We start from the raw sequence: 13016 nt of genomic DNA, 5'->3' as shown, positions 1-13016 counted from the left end.
AATGCCCTCTCGAAATACTTCAGCTGCATGCTCTCAATCTTACAGCCTGAAAGAACAGGCATAAAGACCTTAAAGATTTTTGGATTTGGTATATTCAGTAGAATGCATAATGATAAAAAAAAACCCTCGCAGCAATGACTACTTTTTTGCAAAGCTACCGTCTGATATTTACAACGAGACAATACAGGGAAATACAAAGCTGAAAAGATTTTTTGTAACAGACATTCTGTTGCCAGCTTGTATAAGGTAGAAAGCAGCTGTGCACCAAATCTGAAAAGGTAGGATCTAGTTGTGCAGGTGCTCATCTGCATTTTTATGGTCCTAAATACCTTTATAAATCTGATCTTTTTCTTTGAACCTCTGTTAGGACTTCTGTATTTTGATAACAAATAAGAGAACAAAGTGAGGGGTGTGCCTGGTGGGCCGTATGGAGGAGAAGATAAAAGTAATGCTGTATGCGTTTGCAGGGAGCTTGGGCTCCATGGTAATGGCAACCCTACTTCACCCTGGCCCCTCAGCCTCCAGTTTCATCCCTCTCTAGGGTGGATGAACCCATCCCTCCCACCGTAGACTGTTCCTCTTCTTGCTTGGCTGTTCTTCCTTTGGTGCCACCCTCTCTTCTTCACGTAATCACATGCCACAGGCTATCTGCAGTTGTAACCACCTTTGTCCTGGCCACCCTGGCAAGCTGAGACTGTTCCTTTGCCTCATCCTTGCTGCTGAAAAACAAAACTCAGCGTTCATTCAGGCAAGGATTTCAAGAAATCTAAATGTAGGCTGTACATACCATCAGCTTGGTGGGATGGCACCAAAAAGGCTGGCCTGGGAAAAGAAAGAGTGTGTGATAATCCTACCCTGGCTGTCAGAAGCAAAATTTGCAGGGAGGGAGTTTCACTTGTCTTGATTTTCATTCCCGTAGTAGGGCCTCTCCAGATGATTAATCCTTTCTAGCTAGGATGAGCTAACAGCCCTTTTGCCTTGTCCTGAGATAATGGTTCCAAAGCGACTGAGCTCAGCAGACTGTATTGCTCCACCCTCAAGAAGCGTTAAAGACAGCCCTAAAATTAAGTGTCAGTTAGCCCAGCCTGGCTTCCTCGTCTGAGATGTTGCAGTATCAGCATCTGCTCAACCTGGAAATGGGTGGCTTTTTAGCAACCCAAAAGGCAAAGGTTCCTTTTTGATGTTTTCTGAACTTACAAACTATTTGACCCTTATTTGAGCTAATATAAATTGTGTTGCTAAATCACTTATGGAAGATGTTTTCAAAGGCACAAATGCAGACTTGCCAATTACTAGCGCTTAAGTATTATGATTCAGGCTCCAGGAGACCTGAGGTTTAAAATCAAAGGAAGGGACAATTTCTGTCATGCTTTCTTAATTTCTCATACTCAGAGGTACACTAAATGTAGTTTTGTTGGAAGCGAAATCGGTATAGAAAACTGAAGTATCTCAGTTGATCTCATAACGCTCTTGCTCAGTTCCATTCTTTTCGTTGTGTAGTTTCCCACTGAAGGTAGTGGAGACTGGGTGAAATAATGCACAAAAGGATATCCTTTTCTAGAGATGTGGCTACAGAATAAAGTTCACTTTTCACTGCTTTCCATGTACATGTGTCCCTATAAAAGATTAAAAGACCTTACACTGGTTTCTGCTGGTAAAACAGGTTCTCTGGTGGCCCATTATGGCTTGATGTCCTTCAAAATGCATGAGTGCAGCTGGCATGAGGGGTCAAGTGGCACTTGTGAATGACTTTTTTCTTTCATTTCCAACTGCTTTCTTCTTTTTGTATTTTGTCTGTGATATGTGGCGAACTAGTCTCATGGGCTGAACCAGCTCAACCAGCACCTGGAAACAAGTCACTTGGTGGTAGTGGTGGGGTCTCATACATGACTCTGGGGCTCATATCAGGGCTCTACAGCAGCTGAGGATGGTGAGGAGTGCAGCAAACCATTGGAAAGGTTCAGGCAAGCATTTGGTCACATTTGTAGGTGAATGAAGCTACTGAAAAGGAACAGCCTCTGTTGGGAATTCCAGATTTATTAGAAACAAAGCTGTCGTGGATTTTTTGAACAGAAAAATACAGTTATTCTGGATTGTTTTTCCTACTTTTCAGAAATAACACTGCTAGAAAGTACTCTAGTAAATGAGCAGTTTCAAGAATGAAATCTGTATTTACTAGCATGGCACACCCATTGTAGTGATGGCAGACAGTGAATCATGATTTGACTGTTAGAAGTTAAAGCACTTAAAGTAACAAATGAGCGCCCAGGCTATCTAGGCTTGTTAAAAGAACAACTATAAAAAAGGTAAAAAAAATGTTAAAATGCCTAATGAACATTGCTAAGAAGACAGCACCTTCAAGGCTTGGATTTGGACTTGCTGAAATGATGGCAAAAACGGGCAATGAAAAAATGAAAATTCTTATTAACACTGAAATGAAGTCAAATATAAAATGTACTATATAAATACCCATGTGAATGAAAGTCCTTGCAACTGGAGACAATGCATATGTATAATAAGGCCAAAGATGGGTGAAAAGGGCTGTCATAGGTAGTAAAGTTGCTCTTTGCACCTTTGATGTTGTTGCTAAAGAATGTCAGAGCATCACAGAAATGGGTGACACCTTCAGTATCCTGCAGCCGAGGGAGGAGCAAAAGAGCCAAGCTCCAAACCATGCCAGCCTGCCGCAGAGTGAGGGGACTACGTAGCAGCAATTAAAAAGACCAGGGGGAATAAGTTGGTAACTAGAACTCGTCAGACCCTGAATATTTACAAGAAAAGGAGACCTACTTAGAGACAGACTGACGTTTGCTAATACCTATATGTAGGAGTGGGAGGTATGAAAGGAGAAGAAACGGGAGCCTGGCAGTGCTGTGGTTTGAACCAGATGTTGTTGGAGCTGCTGGTGGCAGCCCAAGAGGAGAAACACATCCTGCTCCCTCCCGTGCTCCTCCTCTCCTCTAACATTTGTTACCTAACCTTTCCCTGTTAAAAACTCATCAGGATTATAAGCTCTGGCACAGATTTCTTACAATGATCACCTAAAAATGCTGCAATAGCTCCTGAACTGCTGCTCTCAGAGCACGGTGGCTGCCTATTGATGAAAGCACATACATAGCTTCTCCATGGGGTACAGGAGCTACCCCTGTAGCTGCTATATGGGTAGCTGCATCTACCTGTTACCACCACTCATCTCACAAGTCAAGTTGTAGATGAGAAATTTAAATGTTTTTGGAAGGGGTGATGTTCATGCAGGAGCCCAAATGAATGAGAAGACAGACCACATGTCTGAATTTTCCTAGGAATGTCATCTTTCCCCAGTTGAAAGTCTGGCTTACATAGATTAGAGGATTTGGAAAAATTAGATAGGATTTCCAGGTGCTTTACAGCCCACTTAGAAAAACAGCTGTAAAACAGCTGGAAACCTCCATACACGGCACAGATCAACCCCGCAGCGCACGGGCAGTCAGTCGGGAGCATCCCAGGCACGCCGGGTTCGCAGCTCTGCACAGCGAGGTACAAACGCACATGTTTCCGCTTGGAAGGGCAGCGTGGAGATGCGGCAATTGCTGCGACAAGGTGGCGGGGAGAGGTGGCGATGGCTCTGCTTGTGCTCACAAGGGCTGCGACCAAGGGCGAGGGGCAGCAGACGATCATGGGGTGGGAATGAGGAATTTCAGTGCAGGGTAGTAAGGGGTACGGCGTTCCCTGATAATATGGCAGCGATACGACCCTCAGTGAGAAACTTAATGTGTAAGTGAAGATTTTATTTAGCCCAGCATACAACCACCAGTGAAAAAGAGGATTCTCGTCCAATTGTTATTTTAATGGCCATACAGGGATAACATAAATCTGATGTCCAGTCAAAGTGAACACAAGAAACTCACAAAACTGTACAATGCAGTGTTAGCAAACGTAAATTTTCCTTTTCCATGATTATTTGGGGTAATTTTCCTTCACGGAAACGTAAAATAATTGCTGACAATTTAAAACCTGAGAGCAGGTAGGTGACCTACTGATGAAAGCCACAGCTCTGAGAGCTCCTGATCCAAACAATGACATTTTTTGTTCTTCACCTCACCTATTACTGTACAACACGGATAACAAGGAAAAAGCTGAGACCTTAGCACTGACTCTGTCATTTCAGTTTTTCGGTTCATTGCAAATAGGGCTGTGTTGCTCTTAAATACCCAGCATTTCTATGGTATATTACTATTAGAAACTTACTGCATTTTATTATAGCATTTCTCTAATACAAAGCAATCCTGCCTCGAAAAGTAATCATTTTCTGTCTGAATGAAAATAAAATGCTGGTATGCTTAGAATTAGGTATTGCCTAAGCAGAACATCTTGAAAGATGTTGCTTTATAAAGCTGTTGCTTGTTTCTTCTTTTTTTCCCCTCTCCTGGAGAGTATGAGATTTTCATTACAAGTGGCACATGTTGTAATAAGTCATATCTGCTCTACAAGTATCTATGCTAACCATAAACATGACCCAAGGCGCATTAGTCAGCCAGAAAGAGCTTGTCAAATAAAGCCTGTCTGCAAGAGGACAGAAGATGCTTATTGGAATTCAGTGAGTGTCAGGGGTGGTCCCTGCTGCCACTGCCACTGCTCCTCTGAAGGCATGTTAATTAAACAAGATGCAAAGAAAATAAGTCTGTCATGTTCTTGTGGTCAGAATCCGGGGAGAGATAACAGCCGATGACTTAACTGGTTTCCAAAAGCTTTGGTTTGTTTTTGTCTTTGTTTTTAAATAAATTGTTTAGTAGATATCAGGTTCCTTGAAATTAATCTTAAAGGATAATTTAACTTTCTCCTTTTTCCTTGTGTTTAGTTCCTCCTTTGATACATTAGACGTATCAATGGATCAGAAGCTGTTCGAGTATATCCGTCTCTCACAAATAATTCTGACTATGCAGCTCGGGGAGGAAGAGCTTTCCGATCCCATGGGATTTAAAACAAAAGAGTATACTCTTACTCCCACTTTGATTAGAATCTCTGTAACAGTTATTGAAGGCATGCACATTTTTCATAGCTAAAATCACTCAGATTTTGATCCACCTGACCAGAGACAAATTATTGTAATTGAGGCTGATGGTGACACAGTGATCAACAAAGTCCTAGAGTTTCACTGTTAATGTTATGAGCATCCATCAGAATCAATTTCCTGAAGGCTCGCCTGTAAGGATTCAGAGGATATTGCTGTATCTGGCTCAAACCGTATCTAATTTTAATTTATCTGTTTTATCGCAAGTTCTTATGTGACCCTTAAATCTAGTACCAATCATAGTGCGAAGAGAAATTCTATGGTCTATAATTAAAAAATAATTATATTTTCATTTTTATTTCTCTTTCAAAACTATAACTTCTCTTTAGTATAGCGTATGCCAAAACTTTGCCAAAGTACTCTTTTTCTACAGAGCACACCTACCCCAAAATAATAAAGAATTTGCCTATAGCATCAGGATCCCAAAGGAAGACGTGGGTAACTCTAAATATTGTATTCCTAATATAAAATAACAAAGACTTGCAAGAAATACTAATTAATGTATAAATGCTGCCTAGTAACTGGAAGCCTATATATAAGCACTAAATAAGCCTATCTGGCTTAGAAGATGGCAAAGTTATCAATGACTCTGGTACATCTACAGATTGATTCACTATTTTAGTAACAAAGCCTGTAATTTACTTTGGGGGAAGAGAGATAAATAGTCTTTGTGTGGGAGATTAAAATAATAGTAAGTAGCACTTTGGATCTTCTATTTTAACCATCCACAAAACAGTGAAAAAGTGCCCTGTATTGTATCATGTCATCGTCTCTACACTTAAAAGCCACATTCCCAGAGCTATTTTTAAAAGCACGGAGCGGAGGAAAATAGAATTGGGTTTGATGAGAATGCGTGAATAAGATGGGGAGCTGTATCAGAGAGACCTGATTTTATATCTCCTTTTCCTAATCTTTGCAATAAGGATGGAGAAAGGAGTTTGCATTTCATTTTAGTATTCTTGCTAATGAGCGTTTACCTGCTGAGCATCCCGGTTCCCCCTCAAGGTGCAGGAGGTGCGAGCCATTGCCCCTGTACCGGGGCTCCTGCCCCAGGGGTATCTCCTGCGAGGGCCTGACTGGGACGGGAGAAGGCACTGTCCTCTCCCCAGGCCATGGGAAGGACGTGCGAAAAGGCTCTGCCAGGACTGGAAGTCCCTCCTGGCCTTCATCCCAGTGCCCTGAGGACCACATTGGCTTTGCCCCATGGGGACGGGGGAGCGATGCAGGGGCTTTCCTGGAGCAGGATTGCCGGGTGAAAGAGGGAGAGCAGAGAAGGTGTGTTTTAAAATTACCTCCCCTTGCCAGCGTGCCCGTTGTCCATAGGTCTTGCTGAAGTGAGCTTTAAATAGCATCAGACAGCTTATACAGACTAATGAAATAAGTCTGTGTTGATGTTGGCACTTGAGCTGCTTCGTTTCTAAAGGCTGCTTTGTGTTCTCCACCGGCTGAGATGGGAATAATGCAGCCACAACCCCGGGCGCTGGCTTGAAAATATGATGATAGACGGTAAACTGACAGGAGAAATAGGTCAGGAAGAACATCTACTTGCATAAATATCCTTTGTTTTGGGAAAATGACTCGATACCTTGTGTGTGTCTACAGCACAGTTAGGGGGGTTTCATGCTCTCTGTCTTTAGGGTCCCAAACCGGGGAAGGAGATGGAAAGCTGGTCTTGGTGGGCTCTGGTACGGTCACCGGGGACATGGTGATCCCTCCTCAGGGGCGTTCAGGATACTCAGTGAGTGCCTTTCTGGATTATTATAAAGTTTGAAAGTGGCATTTTCCTGTAAGAGTTGGAGGGAAAAGAGGACAGAGAGATCTCGAAGGGACCTGCATTTGGGAAGGACAATCTCTCTCCTGCAAACCTAAGAAATCAGATCAGCTTTGGCCAGGGACCTAGTTACACTTGTTTAAGTGAACTACAGCAAATTCTGGATTTTTGAAAGTGTGATCAAATATACATATGTTTTTTCTAAGACCGTTCACGTGGGTCACTGTGAACGTCTGGCTGCTTTCATTCTAGTGGTGGTACGCATCGCCTGATTTTGATGCTCAGCTGAATGCTCTGGATGAGATACCTACTACAAGGCCAGCTAAAAGCCACTCCTCCTGCTCTTGGCTTGCTCTAGTTGAGCCTGTGGTAGCAAATCTAAAATAAGCACTCTGAAACCAGCTTTTCTTTGATCTGTAGTGAAGTGCATCTCTCCCAGTTAGAGTCAAAGGCTACATGTCATCTTGTAAAACTTAAACAAATTGAAGAGTGGCATCAGATTTCTAAGTAACATGGGGGAAGGAAGGCTGAATATACCAACAGGCCATTTGTTATTATTCTAGTGAAGATCTTCCGTTAAGAAGACCAGGGAAACAAGCAATCCTGCGGATGTTGGTGGTGTTTATGTGCATGCAGCAGCAGCAGGATTGTAGAGGATTGTTTACAAATCACAATTTTTAGCATGTGTTTAATCACGCAACTCAAGACTGCCATAACAGAGACAAACTATTTACACCTTTGTGTTTGACAGAAACGTGTGCTCCTTCCATTCCCTCATATTGCCTCCCTACTTGCTCAGCATCTCCTCCTAAGAGCTTGTTCTACTACAAAGACTTTAAAGCAGATCACTTGGTGACTCGGAGCTGGGCATTTTGTCCTAAAAGGATATAATTTGTCACTGGCAGCTCCCAGGTTTACCAGATCCTTCTAAAATTCAGTTTCTGAGCTGACTCCAGTATTCTGGCATTGCAGATCCTGCAGAGCACAGTAAGATGCCGCCCCCTCCCCTTTCCCGCGCAGTGCTGATGTTTCGCCCGGCTCACTTAACGCTTTCAAAACCTGGGTGCGCTACATTTTGCACGTTTCCCTGCATAGCTGCACACGGTGCATATTCATACAAATATTTGGCTGCCTCTGGGTGTACAAGAGAAGAAGAGGGTCACCCCGATTACTGCCTTCTGGTCTGTACAGTGAATTTTCTCCCAAAGGGCCACAGGTGCTTGGGCCACTTGGGGCATTCAGTGACAATTGAGTAGGTACTGGCTTCCAAAGTTTTCACATCCACGCTCGACTAGTTCCAGGATTTTCTGAATTTTGTCTTTATAAGTACTTTTCAAACAAGCCAATGGGCATCTAAGACTACAAACATGTTTCTGTGGAAAAAAAGAGTTCCTTTCAGCATGTTTGTACAGAATGCAAAGATTTCATAGACCTTATAGTAAGTGCCTCGTGTTAAAACAAATTCAAAAAACTGTCTATGGGATCTGTCCAAGAAATCTTAAAATTATCTTTGGATTGAGTTCTGGGACATGCAACAAGGTGGAATAATTTAACTTGATTTGACCCACTGGCCTGAAAGATCAACAATTGTTCTCATACTGAGATGCCTGCATGGACTGACAATCGGCATTTTGACAGTCAGTCCTTTCCTTGTATTGCCTTTCCTCCTCTCCTTTTATTGCTTTTAATTTCCTTCTCCTCTACCTAAACTCTGAAAGCAATCTTTTGTTAAAATAGGTAATGGCCAGATGACCAGGAAGACGTGTCTTAGCACTCAGATGGAGCCGTCTAGTCCAAGGGCACTCCAGTCTGGCTGCCCCTAACACATGATTTAAATCTCTTGGTATTAGTAGTACTAGAGCTTAGTCACACCTGCATCTCGTAACACCACCATGTAAATTATTTTATGTTAACAGTAGTATTACACAGCTCTTTTACTGGAGCTGTCGCACCTTGTAATATGTGGAACTTCTCTGCAATTTAATGAAAAACAAGTTTGAAGTTTCAACAATCGTCATTTTCTGAGGAAATGAATTATTTTGTCAAAAACTTTGTCCATCAGCTCAGCCCGTGACAAGACACTTCAAAGCTCCCTTTCGTGTTTCTCTTGACGTTAACTGCTGGTGAGAACGGTGTGATTTGTGCAAACACTTGTGGTGTGATGGCACTGATGCACCTCAGACGATCTGGCTGGGTGGGCGAGCAGCGACGTTGGCTTGGAGGGAAAACGCACCTGTGCTTTCACAGCTGCAAGCCAAAATGACATTCAGTCAAAAACTCATAAAAAAAAATGAAAGCAAAGAAAAATTGCAGGTGAATGAAGCATAATGCAAAAAGTAAGACGTCTGTATTTGTGGGCTCACCCAGTCTAGCAAGTATTACTCATTTGTGACAGAATCCATGTAGAAGCCGAGGAGGTGAAAAGACCAGAAAATATATACTGTATGTGCCTATGTTTGCACCATTCAGTGTCATTCCACTATGACAGACATGGTAATGGGCTGTACATTTATGTCCTCCATAGCCCTGCTGCCAGCAAAATAAATGCCATCCTTTAAGTAATCAGAATGCAGCTCTGGAAAAGCAACAGATGAAAAATTCTTCTTAAATAGACTAGCAAGCAAAGGAAAAAAAAAAAACCAAACAACTTACAGGGACGGATAAAGCCTGGCAAAGACTTTTTCTGCGAGCAGACACGCTTTCAACTCAGATGCTACAAAGGACCCTCTAGTTTGAACTGTCAGAGTAACGGATCAAACAGTCCAGCCAGAAGGAAGAAAGGAAACAGTGGGACACATGGAAGAGCAGATTTAGGCAGGAACAGAATTGTGAAGATGCATCAATGAAATGTAGTAACTTAAAAAGGGATCGCCTAGTGAAGGAGAATAGAGGTAGGCAGGTAGCACCACGGCAAAAGCCTCCATAATCCTCTGTGCTTCCTCATGTCCTGGAAGTAAGGGTGGGCACTGCTTATTATACGGTAAAGGCAGAAGATCATGTTTTCTACCCCGTTTTTATAATGTTGTGGTGACAGGCAGGGACTTTGAGTATGTGCACAGTCCCGAGGACACTTGTGTCGCTGCCCGCCCCCCGGGGGCTCCCCACACCCCGCCCATGGCCCGGGACCCCATTTCAGCCCAGCCTGGGGCCACCAGCTGGTCTCCAGCCCTGCCGCAGCCCTGCCTAAACAAGAAAAGGAGGGCTTTTCCTGGTTCACTGAATTAGTTGCACAACTCCCCTAGGCTTCGAGGAGGCCAGGATGTGGTCCATGGCGTAGTTCCAGTCATCTACTCTATAGTGTAGCAGGTGATCAATTTAGCTCAAAACTAATGAGGTTTTTGAGCATTTTGTTTCCATAATGTATCCTCATTTTTTAAAAGATGTTCTCCTGAAACAGACACAGCCTCTAGCATTTATTAAATATGTTTTCCCAGTTAATCTCCAGTCCATAACATTGCTGATACTCTCAAAGATGATCCAATATATATTAGTTGTCTTCTTGGTATGACATGGTAGAGGAGTTCTGTAATCTCTCCTGTAATATACCCGAAAGGGGTATGTTTTTCACTGCTGATTGAAATGCTCCCTGAATGCCAGAAATGCACTCATCAGCTTTTCAAGTGATGTATTTATCTGAAGTAGTTTCCTTCTGATAATTTCATTTGATGAATAGAAAATGCAGCTTTCAAATTGCTGTAAATCAAGACAAGAATTTTGGAGAATGTTTATAAAAGCATAATTGGGTCAGATATATTAGCCTTGGTTGCTAGTGGATGTTTTATTTTCTTGTGAAGTTGCCACCTTACAGCGCCCATTCAAATCCAACATCAACTTATTACAGTTCACTACACAGCTGTGTTGCTCGTGTGAAGAATATGGTTTCAGCACACAGGGACCTACATCAAGATTACCTGAAGACACAACTCTCTCAAAGCTTTCACCACTAAATTGTCAGCAAAAGGGTTCTGTTTTGTATTTTTTTTTGCCACTGGGGGCCAATTATTTGAACGAAGCTCAGTCTCTCTTCCTCCCCATGCTCTCAGTGTTTTGCTTTCTCCCCCCTTTGCTTCTGCTCTGCTAAATCTCAAAAACCAGCTTCCAGCATTCCCCACTGTTGCAAATGAGTGGTTTAGAGACCACTAAAAGAATCACCAGCAAAGGTATTAGCAAAAAGTTTTAATAGAATTTTATAAGATTTTAATAGAAATTTATAAAAGTGCTACTTAACAGAGTTTGATGGCAAGGTTCACTCTATCACTTACTACGTGGATGAAGCATACAAAGGAAAATTGAGTTAGAATTGAGCTGGAATGATTTATACAGAGACCGAAGATGCAAAAGGGGTAAGGGAGACCCTCCCGTTGAGTCACGAGGTTCAGAGAAGACCCCCTTGCTTTCTAAACTCCTGATGGAGCTTAGGTGCGGCTGGATCACTCCTAGTCCCAGACTTGGTCAACAGTTTATGTCTAAGGGATTACACGTGTCTAGTAGCAGTCTAAGGTTCATTCACAGTTTAAGGTGGATCACAAGATTTTAGCAACACTTAATCATTGACTAATTTAACATTTACAAGGTAAGTTAATAGGGTTTATTACAATCACAACAGTGACTTAATTACAGGTTACACTTGCTATGGATTACCTAAATTAATTCACGCACACACAGAGACATAAATATATATAAATGTACAAAATTATCCTCGACTTCATGAAATATTCACTTCAAATGTCTCGGCATTTCTCAACGGGCGAGGGGCTGAGCCTCAAGAAGCATTTCAGCCCAGGTCCCATCGTCAGCTTTCGGCGACGGTCCTCCGAATATTGCAAACTTGAGAGCTCGCGAGCTCTGAGGGAGATGCGGGGCGCAGCCCGCTGCGGTCCCGGGGAGCTCAAAGGGCCTCACTCAGGACCGCTGTTTATAGGGTCGCGGGATGACTGGCTTTAGTCATCCGTAAATTTCCATCCTGGCCACAGTCCGGGACAATCCGGAGCAGTAACAACGGTATTGTTCCACTTGAGCTACGATCCAGGTAGGGAATGTTTCAAGGCGTCAGGGGGTGACGAATTATTCCCGCTCTGGTTCCCCACCTTGGCCAGGCAGCAGGAGTTCCTGGTAGGGTCAGTGCCGCTCCCACCTCAGCCATGCGAGGGTGCCTGGTACGGGCAAGGGACGCTCCACCGCCCAACTCGTCACACAAAGGCCAAGGCCTAACGGGAATCCCTGAGATCGTAGAGCGGCCCAGAGGAGTGGGGGGAAATGCACCTCTACACCCACAGACTTTATTATCCTAAAAGGAGGGAAAATAAACATTTTATCTTATATATTTGATATGTGCAGATAAATCTGTGAACTTATTTGAAGTTTCCAGCAAAAAGAAAATGCTTAGGATGGATAATGAGCAAGACAGTAATCCTACAATATTAAGCTAGAAATCTGAATTTACAGCCTAGCTTTCTGTAAACACAATTACTGAGATATGCAGGTTGATTTTATTAACTTCCAAAAACCCCAAGGCAGATGAAAGCAAAAAGTAAGTGCCATAAATTATTCTAGGAATTTTTTCATTTAAAATGACATAAAAACCCAAGGAGGACCCAGCAACTACTGATAAACTAAAGTGTACTTAGAAAATTTTACAATACTCTTGCTAGTTCCTCTGTCAAAATACATTTCAAATTGCCAGGAAAGACAGCCGTTACCCTTCCCACGTACTCTGCTGTGCCTCCATGTGCTGGAAACCAAAGGGAAAGGTTTCCTAAATTTTCCTTGAATAGAAAGAGCTTCAACAGCAGCACTGTAGAGAAATCAGAGGAGCCCACTGAACCGATGCTTTTCGTTATGAATTCTTCTCTCCCCAGCCTAGCCCTGTGCTAAAATTAAGCCATCTGTTTTCACCACCAACTCAACCACAGACAGGACACCATATACACAGTCTGTCTGTCTGCGGTGAGGCATGTTTGTGCTGTGCTTTCACCTATAGCATTTCAATGCTGCCTTACCACAGGCTGGTAGATGCGGCTGTGATGCCAGCCCAGGAGTTTGCATTTCTCTCTCGGTCTCTGCCAGTTCTCTGGGGCTCTCCCACAGCGGATCGGAAAAGGGAGACTGTTGCCTGCACCCCTTCGTAGTCAGTGGCTGGCTGGACCTCAGGGCAGGTTGGACCCTCGGTGGCGTCTGCCATCCCATCAGCCTTTC

This window comes from Calonectris borealis, chromosome 1 (genome assembly GCF_964195595.1).
Source record: "Calonectris borealis chromosome 1, bCalBor7.hap1.2, whole genome shotgun sequence".
Lineage (NCBI taxonomy): Eukaryota > Metazoa > Chordata > Aves > Procellariiformes > Procellariidae > Calonectris > Calonectris borealis.
Note: the sequence above shows the minus strand (reverse complement) of the source record.